We start from the raw sequence: 15,204 nt of genomic DNA on the forward strand, positions 1-15,204 counted from the left end.
CTTTTGTATTGATATAAGCATCTCCTATCACAAAAATCATTTAATGATCCCATTTATATTGATATTAAACATGTGATTTTGTAGAATATAACATATAACATATGTATTTTTTTCCATTGGACAGTTATTTTTTGAACAACTCCACACTAAATGCAAAAAGGAACATTTCATTTATGTCTTTCATAATTTTATTTTCTTTATGGCTGTCGTTAGAAAAATAGTTTTGATTCCACAAAGTTGGGAAGAAACTATGACGTTAAACTGATATGAAACACATATGTACTCGTATATATCTCAAATAGTAACTTTAAAAATGATAATATTTGCCCTTGACAGAGGATTTAAAATATATTTAATTTAATGGGATTAAAACTCATTATTTTTTTATAAAAAAGTTAGAAGTACCTGACCGAATTATTAGAACTATTTACCTTTTTTCAGGTAGTAGACTGGTAAACTGGTTAATTAATTACAAAAAAATAATATTATTATTGAATAATTGATACAATAAACTGGTATGAATCAACCGTATCCATCCGTATCCTTATTTTTTTAAATAAATTTGAAATGTCTCCAGTATATGTACAGAGTATATATTAAGACAATTTGAAGTCGTTTCCCTATAATTAATAGCTATAAAGGCTTTGGCTGTTGAAATACTATTGAAACCCGAACTGGTAAAATTATAAATTGTATCAGTCCTAGGACTAATTCCCTAATCAGTTATTATTTTTTTTCCCACCACAAACCTTTTAGGTTTTTTATTGGTCTGATCTTTTTACAATTCAATTGCCCTAAGGACCGATCAGTCGGTCCTTCAGTTCAAGCTATCTTTTTATTATCTTCACTTCTAGCTAGGATTGAAGAAAATAAAAAACAAAGAATAGAATTAACTTTAAACTCCAGGTATCTTGTCTCTTTGAATGAAGCTATGCTAAACAGCTAAAAATATGTAGTTACTAACTACTGCTGTTGTTGCTACCATAAAATACAAATCCTGAGATTTAATGTCTCTATCAATGGGATAATTATTTGATTTTTGTGATAAGAGGAACTTATATCAATATATTTTTTATCAAAATTAAGGTATACGTAAAAATTCCAACATAATTAGCAAACTTGCATTCTAGAGGAATGTCATTCTTTTCGGTTTCTTATCCTTTCTTTCTGTCACATCATTGCTCAACTTACAACCAATAAGAAAACAGAAAAATCTTTATATATAAAATGTTATGCTCATAGTTGTAAAAAAATATCCCCTGCAGGTATGGAAATCGAAAATAGAAGCAAAATGACGACTTCAGTCTCTTTAGAAATATCCAATACTACACACAATTGATAAAATTGCTTAACAAACTGGGTTTACGCTACTTTTTTTTCTGAATTCATTAATCTGTTAAATAGTTCAGATACCAAAGAACATGTGTGTCTGCACTATATGATATTGATGTCAACAGAATTACACAACTTTTCATGGTATTTTGTATTTCAAAAAGTAAATGTTGTTGTGACAGTACCTGGTACTTTTGCCTTAAAATATAAATAAATTAGGTTAATACGTCACGATTTTTATTTTTCATTGAAATTGATGTTCCGTTTGAATGTTTTAATCAAAAACTGTAATGTGTATTACTATAGAATACTTTACATTATTGTTTTCTCTTGGAATAATGATGGAATTACGCTCTTTCCACATATCATACTTTTTCTTCAATCCTTTATTATTTTTTTAACAATACATCAAATCTAATGATCATTAATAAGGGAGTAGTGATTAATAGCTCGTTGTTAATAATTGTTGTCCAGTTTATTTTTTTATTCTTATATTACTAATTTTGTTTCTGGTTCGAAGTCATTACGTAGTGACATTTTGATAGTATGGATGCAAAATTGCTTTAAGGCGAAATGTCCTAGGGCGAAATGGTTTAAGGCAAGGTGTCCGAGGCAAAATAATTTAAGGCGAAATTAACTAGTCAATGCTCATAACTCATTAATAACTTATTTGCAATTATGCAATATTCTCTACTTTTGAAGGTTGTTTGTAATAAAGGCCTTATAATGACAATTTACTCGCTGATATTAAAATACTCGGTTCTACCCAAACCCAAAGTTCAATTAAATATGTCTACCTAGCGGCAAAAAAAAGAAAAAATTATAAACTCATCACTAATATATATATATATATGTATGTATCTCAATCAGTGAGACTAGATCCGATATATCAATATCTAATTATTTTTATAGACTATATGTCTGTTTTAATATGTCCTTTTTTTTTACCCAAGATTAAATTGTTATTTTTATTGTGATTAATGTATTTTTAGTACAGCATCTAATATTTTTTTCATTATCTTCAAATGTGGAATAAGTTATTTAAAGAATTAAATTAGTTTTCCTCATAAGAAAAAAATGATTTATTTGCAAAAATAAATTTAATATAATTCCACGTACGTATCCATATATGTGAGTGTTTGTGACATTACGAATTATGAAAAAAGTTGGTATAATTTAAATGACATTGTGGGAAAGTATGATAGATAATATTTGGGTTCTTTGGCAATAATGATGGGCATAATTGTAGAATGATACCGAGTATGTTTGTTCATTTCCTGGGACGTCGTCCCTTGACGATATTTGGGAAATGTATTTATAAATTAGGCGATAAGATAGTAAATAATAGTGCTGGATTCCAGTTACAATAGGATATTTAAAAATTATGAAGCACCGGTATGTTATAAAAGAAACTGAAAATGAAGGTGGTCACCTTAACCATTTGAGGTATGTTTTTAGAGGAGAGCAGCTCAGCTATCATGTCGTTTAATTATATTGGCTGCGGCCAAGAAATAAGCCTAAATCCCAATCTGTATCGAGCAAGAAAAATAAACAAAAATTACTGCAATATAAATTATCAATTTTACACCTAGTCCTCAAATGACTTTCATATATAACTCCACAACAAATGATCAGAGTTACTCTTTGTCGTCACGCAATAATGATTATTTTATACTAATTGATCTTCTGTAAGTATAAGATAATAAGGATGACAGCTTTGGTAAATAAAAAAAATCTTTTCAGGAAGCAATTAAAAAAGACTGCAATCAACAAATTGAATATTTTCTTTACCTCTAGTTTGGTCGATTTTTGAATATTGATTCGATTCAAGTTTTTCACGATTGAGTCAAGTCGAGTTTGAGTAAAGGGATTAATCAAGGATTTTATCGAATTGTAAGCATATACACTGTATTTTTTGAAAACGGCATATAAAGTGATGGAGTTAATTTTTACGAACTGAACGCGTGTGTTTACCCTTCTTTAATTATTCAGATTCTCACTAGACGCATTCACATTCATTACCAAGTCAGATTAATTAGTACCCAGTAATGAAATTTTTTAGGTAATTATAGGAAATATTTGTTTGTATGATAGGAAATTTTTTCAAAAAGTTGTATCAAATTAATTACAGCAAAACATCAATTAGAGTAACTTTGATTGCTTTGTACATACAGTTATTAACACCTAAGTTGATTTACTACAAATAATATCACTTATTTTGGATATAATTTAATCTCTCAACATCGAGATATGAAATATGACAACGCAATTTATAAGTAATAACTGAATAAAATTGTAGAAACATGATATGATATTAATCTATACTCAAATATTTCAATTATTGATCATTTGTGTTTGATATTAGTCAAGTTTTTTAAATGTTATTTAGGGCAATTCGAATTACTTTCAGAAAATTGTTTATTTGAGTAAATTTGAGTTTTTTCAGATTGAGTAATATTCCAATCTAACACAGAAAAATTATAAATACTGTGAAATTTAAATACTTTTTTGTTATATTTTGAGAAGAAAACATAGATTTAAAGTCATACATTTGATAAAGATATCCAGTTAATAAATTTTCTTACATACGTTAGAACGTGAAGTAATAACTTAACATTAATTTGTTGGTTTGTTATAAATGCTTAGTTAAGCATGTTGATGTACATCATTTGTGCTGTTGCATAAATTGTTATAAGCTTTATTTTCAATGAATCTTCAATAATATGTATTCAAATTTTTATTGTAATGAATTATGTAAAGAAAATTAATTTTATAAAATATCTATTTTTTATATTTCCCAGATTATATTTTTTTCTCGGAAATTGTCATCAGGCCCGTTACTTAAGTCACGTTTTTTGTCAAAAATGAAAGTAAGTCGTTATTTTTTTCTCTCTCCACAGAAGCGTCTTTATTTATAAATATTAGGTTTATTTACAATATTCATGAACAAAAAATTACGTTTTTTTAACAGCATTGTAGTTAAGAAATAATTTAGTTATAAAAATCTGAAAAAAAAAAAAAAAAAAAAAAACTAAAAAAAAAAAAAAAAAAAAAAAATCTGAAAAAAAATAAAAAAAAAAAAAACTAAAAAAAAAAACAAAAATCAAAAAAAAAAACAACTAAAAATCTTAACATATTTACAAACACTATAAAAACGGACAAAGAATTGGATAAAAAAATATTTTTGGGGATATAAGGCATGAAAAAATGTAATAAAAAAACATTTTACAACAAGAATTAAAAGTCCCTACTAAATTTTTTTGTCAGTTTTTTTTGGACTGTCTCATGATAAAAATTAAGGGTTTGAAATGCCTGGCAGAGACTGAATAAAATTTCACTGAAATTACAGCAAAATCCCAATTTGTTCCGTGCATTTGTGAAACTTTGAAATTATTAAATATCTTGCTGCTACTTACATCTTTATTCTTCGAATATCGTATGGTTCGATTAACTTCCGTTAATTTATGTGTCACATAGACATTGACCCTACTGATGGAAAAATTCAAAGTCTTTTTTTTCTTTGGTATTGTTTACCTGAGTAGAGGTAATGCGGAATAACATTGTAGCTTTCAGGACATTTGACTGATTTTCCTTCAATTTCAACTTTAAAAACTTATTGACTATCCATAAAGCGGGACAGTAAAAAAAGGCATTAAATTTATTATTGTACTTTTTTTAAAGTCTTTAAATGGCTTGAAGAAACTTATGGTATCATTTGATATCCGTGACTAGAAAGTAAATGAAATTTTAATTTTTTGTATGGATTTAAAAAATATCATTTCTTAAAATTGATTAATAACGGCTCTATTTCTCTAAAGTGTGAAATCAAGTGATCCCGGAAGAGAAACCCTATTACTGAGTTACATTATTCGAATATGTCATAATATTTCCACCATTCAAAGATTCATTGTATCATTAATTTTCCAACCAATTCCCACTCCCATTAATGTTCATTTTTGAATTAAGAAGATGAATATTTTCCTCTATTTTCCTCAATTGTAGATGTTTGCTTATAAGGATTTAAACTTAATTGAAATTAAAATTCAACAAAATAAATATATGTAATATGTATATATTACATATTAAAACTAAGAAATTGTTTAATTATAATCCCCCATAAATGTATAATTTTATTTTAATTAAATTTATATTATACCTAAGAAGTGGCGGGGAAATAGATGTTTTCAAAAATGGAACACAAATACGGTTTTATTATAAGAAAATACATTATATAATTAATGAATATCTTCTTTATTTTTGTTATATTGAATAGTAGTAGTTTGAATTAAATATAACAGATTGACTATTGATATATGTATTTTGTATTATGAGTATATTTTATAATATATTGCTTACTTTTAAAATTAGTCAAGTTATAACTATAAATTATCAATTAAATTAGTTCTAAAAATTAAATTCCATTATATTAATGTAGGTTAAATTTATAAGGTTATGACTGAATATTACTGAATAATAAAAAAACAGAAAAAGTCTCGGAGCAAGTGACTTCTTAAACAAAGTTTCCTATTTTGTAATAATTATATATATGAAAGCTGGGTGTGACCACTTAGTGCAGTAACACACTTAAAACAATTGGCCCTTAGACCAGATTTGACTGTAGTAAGGTATATTTTATATTAAATTGTGCAAAATAGGACAATTTTTTTACCCAAACATCGCAGAGTCTACTAAACTTTAGTAAACATGTAAGATTTCACTTGCAGACTACAAATCTATTTATCCGCAATCAGATGGTGAGTTTCAGAAATACGGAGCTCCATATTTTTGCAATTTCAGCAAAATTGTAGTTAACACTAAAATTTAAATATTCATATCTTTTGACACTTTGGTTTAATGTCGTAGTGGGGGTGTTATCTTAAATTTGATCTTTTGGATCAAATTTTATCTTGATTAAATGGGACTCAATTTTTAGCTCTGAATTATATAAAAATTTTAAATTATAAACTAAATGAAGTCTATCACATTAATCAGTGACTTTCAATCTTTTCATCACTACAGAGTCCCTACACATAATTTTTTTGCCGTAATTCTAAAATCAAATATTTATTTTTTTAAGCATTTGTTTCTGTACTTTTTTTTCATAGAAAATTGGACATTTTTGATAATTTTTTCTACGAAAAAAACCTTTATTGATGACGTAAATTACCTCTTGTAGCCCCTCTTGGGAACCATAGACAAACATTTTTTTATTTTCATAGTTTATATAACAAACTATATTTCAATCCAAATATATTCAAAACGAAATTTATATATCTTCTCCATATTTAAATACTTTGTAGGGTAAAATTTAGAGCTAAACTTTTTTGAGGAACAGTCAACAACTAATATTTTAATTCTTTCTTTCTTTTTAAATCCGATCAATTTATAAGTTTAAAAGTAATGTCTATGTAATATTACTTTTTGGTTATTGACCATATTCATGATAACCTTAGTTCCAATTACACGTGATATCTAATACAAAAAGATTATGTGCAAATGTTACTTATTTGCCGAGGGTAGTTCAAGAGTCATACATCGGCATACATCAGATGTCACTAAACTCATTTTTCATAAAATAAAATAAGATAGTTAAAAAAATGAAGAGTGTTGTGGAATGGAAAATTTTCGACTTAATACCCCCTCTCCAAAAATACCTCTCTATTGGAAAATAAAATAACTGACGTTGGTATGGTTAAGGCTGCTCAGGCCATTTTTGGCGTGGTACAAACTATTTTAATTCGGTAAAAGTGGGATTTGTGTATCCCAAATGGCCATTTTTAGCTATCTTGTACTGTCCACAATATGATTTTATAAGTCAAAAAGTTGTACATTTTATATTTTTAGTATTTTGTTTATGAGTGGAAACATTTTGTACCTTTTTGCTAAATAATTTAAAGAATCTAATATAAAATTTCTCATTTTTGCTCAAACTAACAATAAATATTGCTTTCTTATGTTTGATAAAACAAGAGAAACTCCAAACTCCAAATTTGTGGGTGAGTGGGGGGGGAATATTAACCCCAAAAATAATATAAACACTCCATAGACAGTAAATAGAATTATAGCTATTTTCATTTTATATAATTTAACAAATGAAATCCCATGCTATCAAAGGAAATGTATGTGGAACTTAGTAAAAATTATATTATGTCTATAATTTTTTTAAGAAATCAAGATTTAATATAGATTTAAAAAAAATTTATAATGCTTTGTTAAATGGATAATATTTTCATATTTATTTATTGGTCAATCGATTATTAAAATTTAAAATCGAGAAGAAACTTTATTTGGAACTGGATATTCGTTATTTTTTAAAATAATTTAGCAAGTACTTCTAGAGCTAGATGCTCATTAGATTAAGTTGTGATTACGAACTTTCCTCCAAATAATTTTATTTATTTATCCACGTGAATGGGGGAAGTTTTTTGAAAGTTGCAAAAAGTGATTAATGTTCTTCAACTCGATTGTAAGTATTTAACAAAAACTTAGTTTCAGTAAAACTTTGAAACTAAGATTTCATGAAATTACTGATGTAAAATTAAAAAAAACACCATTTATAGTAGAAAATGAAAAATTATTATTCATAAATCTTAATAATCATATCAAAATCTGTAATTTATTAATAGCATTATACAATAATAACAGTAATTTTAGCTAAGTTTTATGCTTTTTTAGTTTGAAAATTAAGACAGTTTAACAACTGATATTAAAAGTAAATTCCCTTTGAAGCACTTATATCTATTTGCCTAGTTCATTCATTTTTGTTTCTACTGTAATCACTGCATATTCAAAAATTGCTCTACTTACGCAGACATTTTCATCTGTAATATTTAAGTGGAATCAAATGCATCTCTAAAAACTTGGCGTATATGTTTATTTTATTACAAATTAACATATAAAATTTGTGTGAAATTGAAAATGGACATGTTTCATTCTTTTAGGTCAAAAAAGCCTCGTAAGTAGATCGATATCTTCAAAAAACTATAGAAATACAGTGATTTAAAAATAGGGTAGGTAACGTTGGGGCCAAAATTTTAAGAATCCCTTATTCCTGACCCAGACGACAAAAAAGGATGAATTTTTTGAATACTTGATTTTTTAACAAAAATTAAAAATGTGCCAATTTTGAAAAAAAATCGAAGATGGTGCTCTGAAAAATGTCATTATATTGATTTATTTTACTTGGAATCATCCAATATACAGAAATATCTTCACATATGAGTTTAATTCGTTTCTTGATGGAGCTGTAAGTCAAATCAATTTATCCTGTAAGAACTACCAAACCTAAAGAAATGAAACTTGACGTGGATCTGGCGTTCCGATGCCAACTCTAGACCAGATAGTATCTTAGTAAGAATGTGTATTCTGTAGCACTCGTATCTCGGGGTATTACTGTATCTTTGGTTTCACCATTTGTCATGGCTGATGTTCATTGCTGCAGACTGAAAACTTTAATTTGCTAGAACCTTACTATGCCGAACTGCCAATTAGAGTTGTTAAATAGTTACTTAAGATAAAGTTCTAATCGATTCCTGTTATACTTTGTGTCAATATATTTCTCATCTCGATCAATAATTAATCTAATGATGCTTTTGGACTACTTTTCCCTCTGCAATAATAAAAATGAGATCAACAACGTTGACGCCAATTTCACTAGTCTTAAAATTTATATAGAAACGATTTACCGTTCTCACTTTCTGGTATAATAACTGGGAATCATTTGCTCTCTTTTTGCTGGATGGTTATGTCTTAAAACAGTTTATCTATTTAATAAAGACCGCGTTATCCACATTTGTACAAAGTCATGTTCGTTTTTGTCCACTAGGGGTGTCAATTATGTTTTAATAATACTGCAATGACTAACATTGGTGCCTCCAAGAATTAACAATTTTAACTGAGCCAACAAGATGAATCCTGCAAGGGAAGAAAAATTGTCATATGCCATGAGAATAAACGAAAGAAAACGATAAAGTTAGGTCATCTGTGGTCATCAAAAGCGACATCTTACGTGAGAAAATATCTTCAGTACGACCAGGAATCAGCTCAAGCTAACAGTTGAGTTTCGTTACTTTGTTTTATAGCTTTATTTATGTATAAATGAGGTTCTGGAGGAAGATAGCCACAATATTCCTATGGAACACTCATTTTTAGTGCAGAATTCGGAAGTTGGTTGCAACAAATTTAGTGATATTAAAAATATAAGCAAATTGCAAGTAACAAATTAGATGGTTTTTTTTTTTTATTTTAAATAAATTGATTTACAATTTTTGTGGTGAAGATAATTTAGAGTTTAAACTTTCACTTGATGAGTTGTTTGATGAGCTAATGAAGAAAATTTTGACTTTTCTTAATGACAATAATTAATTGCATAAATATTTAATTTTAGTTCGATAATGCTCAAGAATCTGATTTAAAAATAAAACAGACTTATTATTATCAATTCGTGAATTTTATTGACTTCTTTATTATTTCATACAATTGATGATTATTTGGTTCTTTTAATGTGTATTATCTATGTTTATATAATTTAATGAAGAAAAAAGTTATTTACTTTTGATTTAAATTTTACACATTCTTAAATCCCCATGTAATAGTTAAAAAGTAGATCTAGTTAGAAAAAAACCAATTAATGTTTCGTAACTACTATTAGAATCAGATATCAAACCTTTATAAATGATTTTTGACTTTTATTTTATTTTAAAACAATTACTTCATTTACTACATATAACCAAAGCTGATCGCTGCATTAGTATAAAAATATCATATCTGATCAAATTTCAAAAATTGAGTAATTGCTGGTGAGTTCATGTTTAACCTATCATGAACAGTATATAAACAGATTTTTCAATACTTAAAATATTTGGGCTTTATAAATTTATAAAAAGCATGATATCTAGAGAAAAGCTTCAGTTGAGATATTTAACTTTCAATATTTGGGTGACTATATCCTCAACAAATATTGAAGCTAAGAGATTTAAATTTTGCTTCATCATTAGAATAATCTAATTACAATATAGTAAGCTTTTAATCATTCATGTTTGATATAAAATATCTTAATTTCAGAGCTACAACATGCTATTTGGTTTGAATGGTATAATAAAGTTTTTAATTCAAGGGTATATAGCTATTTTAATGTATTAAGAAATGATGGAGTTTACTAAAAATGCTGCTGTATACTAGTACATGTAGCTTTTGAAGTAAACCATTTTTGTAATATATATGGATTCTACACCACTGCAGATAATAGTAAGGTGTAAAATAGTCAGTACTTATCTCACTTTATAAACCTTGAAATTAGATCTTCCATGTTGCTCCTGTCATCTTCATTTGTGTAACACAGAAGATTTTGGAGTTGAATTCTTTGGGAATGTCTAAACAGAACTGTTTTACTTGGAAAATTGAGATAATATGCCTCATTACTTAGTAAATAGTCATTCCTGACTATAAACTTGATATAATAACGGCAATCTATACACTATTTAAATACTATGCAATCTACATAATCGTTAATGTAATATTGTATATAAATTACCTGCTATTTTTTTTTTTAATTTGTTGAGTCATCATGAAGTTTCCTGCTTGTGTTTCCCTTTATTTTTGAGACAATATTGAAAAACCCAATAAAAATGTAACAATGTGACCTTATAATTAGGTTAGCCAAAGCAATAAATTATGAAACGAACACAGGCCAATCATGAACTCAATCAAAATATAATGTTGTTGCAGAGAAGGAATGCAACTCTTCATTACAAATAGGATTGTTAAAGCACATAGCATAGTCTCAGGATCTCAATATATGATTACCCCCCCAAAAGTTTATGTTTTTCCAGTTAGTCTGTTTTCATGCTGGGAACAAATTGTTATAGTGTTTACTAGTTACAACATAAATTGAAAGAGATTTTTTTTTTGTCTCTAAAACAATTTATTCTAAGACAGCGTTATATAAATAAATGAACAAAATTAAAAACCTATTAATTTCGTTTTTACATACATTTTTAATTCACAATATTTAATATATTTTTTATTCATATTATATAACATTTATCTCTATGATGTTTGATGTTATTTGGCAAAAATGTATGTTTGTACTTCCTTCAACGCCGGCGCATCTCAATATAAGGACGGCTCATGAACATATTACTAAAAAAATGAGAGTATTTCATTTTTTTATTGTGTAAAAAACATTTTTAGCGGTTCAAGAAAAATAGAATAAATACAACCATTGATAGAGAGAAACCAAGAGATATTAAGCACATACTTTTATTTGACAAGAAAATATAATGTGATTCATCTAGAACTCTTAAGTGATGTTAACAGTGTGCTAATGAGATTTGAGGTACCTTACCACTTTTTGAGGGGCGTTTCTTAAAATTAATGATTTTTTTCTCATAAAATAAAACGTGTATAAAATAAAATTAGTTAAGGTAAGATAATAAAAGTGAGTTTTTATGCGTATATGTGGTGAGTTAACATAAAAATAATCTAGAACAAAATTGAAGATAAGGAAATTTTTATAAATATATATAATAAATTCATAAAGCTTCAAATTCCGTCAAAATTTGGCCTACTATTCAAAATTCTAGGACAAATTGAAATATCTCAAAATGTTAACAACAACCTTAGAATATATATGTAACTTAATTTGGGCCCGATATGGCCTTTATGTATAATCTATAAATTTCTATTTATATTATTATGACAATGAATTTTTGTTACATCTAATTGCAATTAGGACTGCTTTTAAAAGATTTAGTAGAACAATTTGTTGATAGAAATTGACTGTAATTATTCGTCAAAGAATACATATAAAATTCGAATTTAATTTAAACTCAAATGCATTCTAGATTGTTATTGTATTGATGGACCACAAATACATAAAAATTTATTTTTATAAACGTTACATAAACTAGACAGAGTTGTCGTTCTATTTGTTTTGTCTATCCGGATTCATCTTATCATCAAAAACAACTATTTATATGTTATTCAAAGAAATGCAATCTCTTAGGGAACGAAAATACACTCAAATATTATATATTTATAAAGGTATGAGATGACCACACACACACACACCAAGATGATTCAATAAATACTTATAAACAAACAAGAATAAAAAAACAGTTTTTGATGTTTGTTTGTTTTTCAGTTGATAATCAAATTTAAAAAGAATATAATTTTTTTATTCATGACTTTTTTTTTATTACATTAAAAGGAAGTCATGTGTTGTAATTCATAAAAAACGGATTTTTTTTATAACTAAAAATACAGTTTAATTAAAAATCCAACAAGATTTTGTCAATTGATGACCTCTTTCTTGAACCCAGTACTCTTCCTTTGTATGGCAGTTACAAAAATATATTTTATAAAACTTTTTTTATAGATTAATATTTCTTGTATAAGAAATATTGTTCATTGTTTCCCCTAGTAACTAAATCTTTCATATTACATACATAGCAATAAATATTTTCATTTTATAGAAGTCCAGAAGTTCTTGATTATTTACGAAGTTTCATTTTATATAGCAACTAAATATTTAACTTAATTTTAGGTAATTTAAAGCTCAAAGGTATATAGCAATATCATTAAAGGTTTATTTTCATAAAAAAATATATATTAGAACATTCTTTTAATTGGTTTCTACTACAATTAGTACTTTTTTTAAAGTAGTAATATACACTTACCTAGTTACAAGAGTTGTGATTAAATCTATCATCACTGGTTTTTGTACCCTCTATTCATAGTTCCCTTGAAATTTATTACTTTACAATTGTCATTTATCTGAGGATAAATAAAGGCTAAAGGGATCTTGGGTTTTTAGATTAAAGGTTCCACCTTGTTTGGAACCCCTTTTTTTAGATGACCCTCATAATTTATCAATGCTTAAAATAGATTAATAAATTTTGATCAAAAAATCCGCAGAAACAACACTATGTATACCTAGAGTTGAAAAAATTATGTCCTTTTTGGTGTTTAATTTTTTTGTAGTTGGCAATATGAACAAAGTTTTATTATTTTTCAAAGCTATCATCATTATTCATGAAGAAAGAACATCCAAGTATGTAGTAATGAATAGTGTGTTTGATTAATCATGACAGACGGAGATGAACATTGAGAATTTGTACGGGAGTTATAAGACTAAGGCCTTGTTGGGCACATATTGGAGTACCTTTGTCCCTGCTAGATACAAAGTCGGATTTGTGTTTATTGTTAACTTACATAGATTTTCGTAGCTATCTAATAAAACCTCAATACCGCTAAGCTGCGCTTCTCCCAAACCTGCTTTAAATTTTTAGGCTTACCAAGTTATTTTCATTTTCTTTTTATAACACACCCCTGTTGGTTGAAAAAAAAGGAAAAAAAAGAATCAACCTCATTTTTTACTACATTATTTCAGGAGAGGAAATAAAGAAAAACAAACTAAGCTTGGTGCTGCTTTATTTCTGTGACGTCACGTGTAAACGTTATATACTCAGAGTACACTATGATAAATTGCAAGTTTGTTCCACAATAATGTTTGAAATTTGTTTACAAATATAATCTTAAATTTTATTATCTTTATATGATATGTTTATATATTAATTTAAATTTTATATTTCATTAATTCGTTCAAAATATATACTTTGAAATATCCATATTAAATTATATGTATTAAACATCCAATAAAATGTTTTATAGTTCTCTGTTATTATTGACAGTTACTATACATATATAGTTGGAAAGAATAAAAAATGAATGAATTGCTCGTAAAATATTTTATATATAGTTTTAATTATTACTGTTTGACGCAAAATATGGTTTTATCTTTGTTTCAATTAAGATTTTATTACATTATTTTAGAAACTAATGGTATTGATGAGAGAGTTTATGTTATTCTTGCGAACAATTGCAATAATATATATACACTGTACGTACATACAAATAGCCCATTTCATTTATCTAATTACTTTTTAGTGTTGGGCCTCGCTGCGAGATCGAACTTTTCGAAATTACCTTCTCTAAAAAAAGTCATTTATTTCCTCATATATGTTTTCTTTAAAAAAAACCGAAGTGTGACTAGATCAAAACAGCTTGTTTTGTAAGCATAACTTTTTTTACGAGACCGGTCCAGGCCGAAGTTGAACCCATAGAGTAAGAAACACGCAAAGATGAGTAAGATGCTAAGGTATAATTGTCAAAATTAAATAATAACTTTATCATTTTTTATCTTTGGTTATAAAAGTGTATTTCAATTTCAGGGTCAGGTAAAAGAATAAAGTTGATTGGTTAACTTGTTATTACACCATCAAGGTAAACCAGGGCTGAATATTATTCATCTTGTTGTAATTGTCGATTATAAATAATGCAAGAAAAATAAATAAATGTGACGTCATATTATACCCTTTTTGTCAGTCAATCTGACATCTTCTCACCTCTATGTATTTATTTCTGTATGGAATGTATTGTTACAACCTCATCATGAACTTAGGTCTAAATCTTTTGGTGGTCAATGAGTTTGCCACAGTGATTACAGTAGAGATAAAAGTCAGTGTTAAGCAAATATATTTAAGTGTTTAAGTTATATTTGAAGTATATTAAAATCTTCAGTCTGCTGCAACGAATATCAGTTATTACAAAGGATATAAAAAGATATCACTTATAATTTTGCTGAAAATATCTTCTCCTCTGGTAATTATAACACATACATTTTCGAGTCTGGTAATTTTGACTCTTAGAGATTTTGCATGATGACATGTTCGCTTACTTTTTGTGTTATATGTATGAACTTTAACTTTAGTTTTCTACCTCAGCTATAGATCTGAAAAAGAAGAAAAATAAAAAGTAATATTATTTATAAGGACGTAACAGTAAGGAATCAAAGATCCAGGAGATTGAGTC

At 27.0% G+C, this 15,204-nt stretch overlaps 1 protein-coding gene across 2 annotated transcripts in view; it reads left to right on the plus strand.

Annotated features, from left to right (window-relative positions):
- LOC121123296 (monocarboxylate transporter 2) overlaps window positions 1-15,204 on the plus strand; it is a 371,763-nt gene that overhangs the window by 215,003 nt on the left and 141,556 nt on the right. The window contains exon 1 of one of the 2 annotated variants that reach the window (XM_071890451.1): window positions 11,485-11,668. The exons of the other annotated variant lie outside the window; for it this stretch is intronic. The gene's annotated coding sequence lies outside the window, so the exon portion shown is untranslated. Of the gene's footprint in view, window positions 1-11,484; window positions 11,669-15,204 lie in introns of those variants that run through there. 2 annotated transcript variants of the gene reach the window in all.

This window comes from Lepeophtheirus salmonis, chromosome 8, assembly GCF_016086655.4.
Source record: "Lepeophtheirus salmonis chromosome 8, UVic_Lsal_1.4, whole genome shotgun sequence".
Lineage (NCBI taxonomy): Eukaryota > Metazoa > Arthropoda > Copepoda > Siphonostomatoida > Caligidae > Lepeophtheirus > Lepeophtheirus salmonis.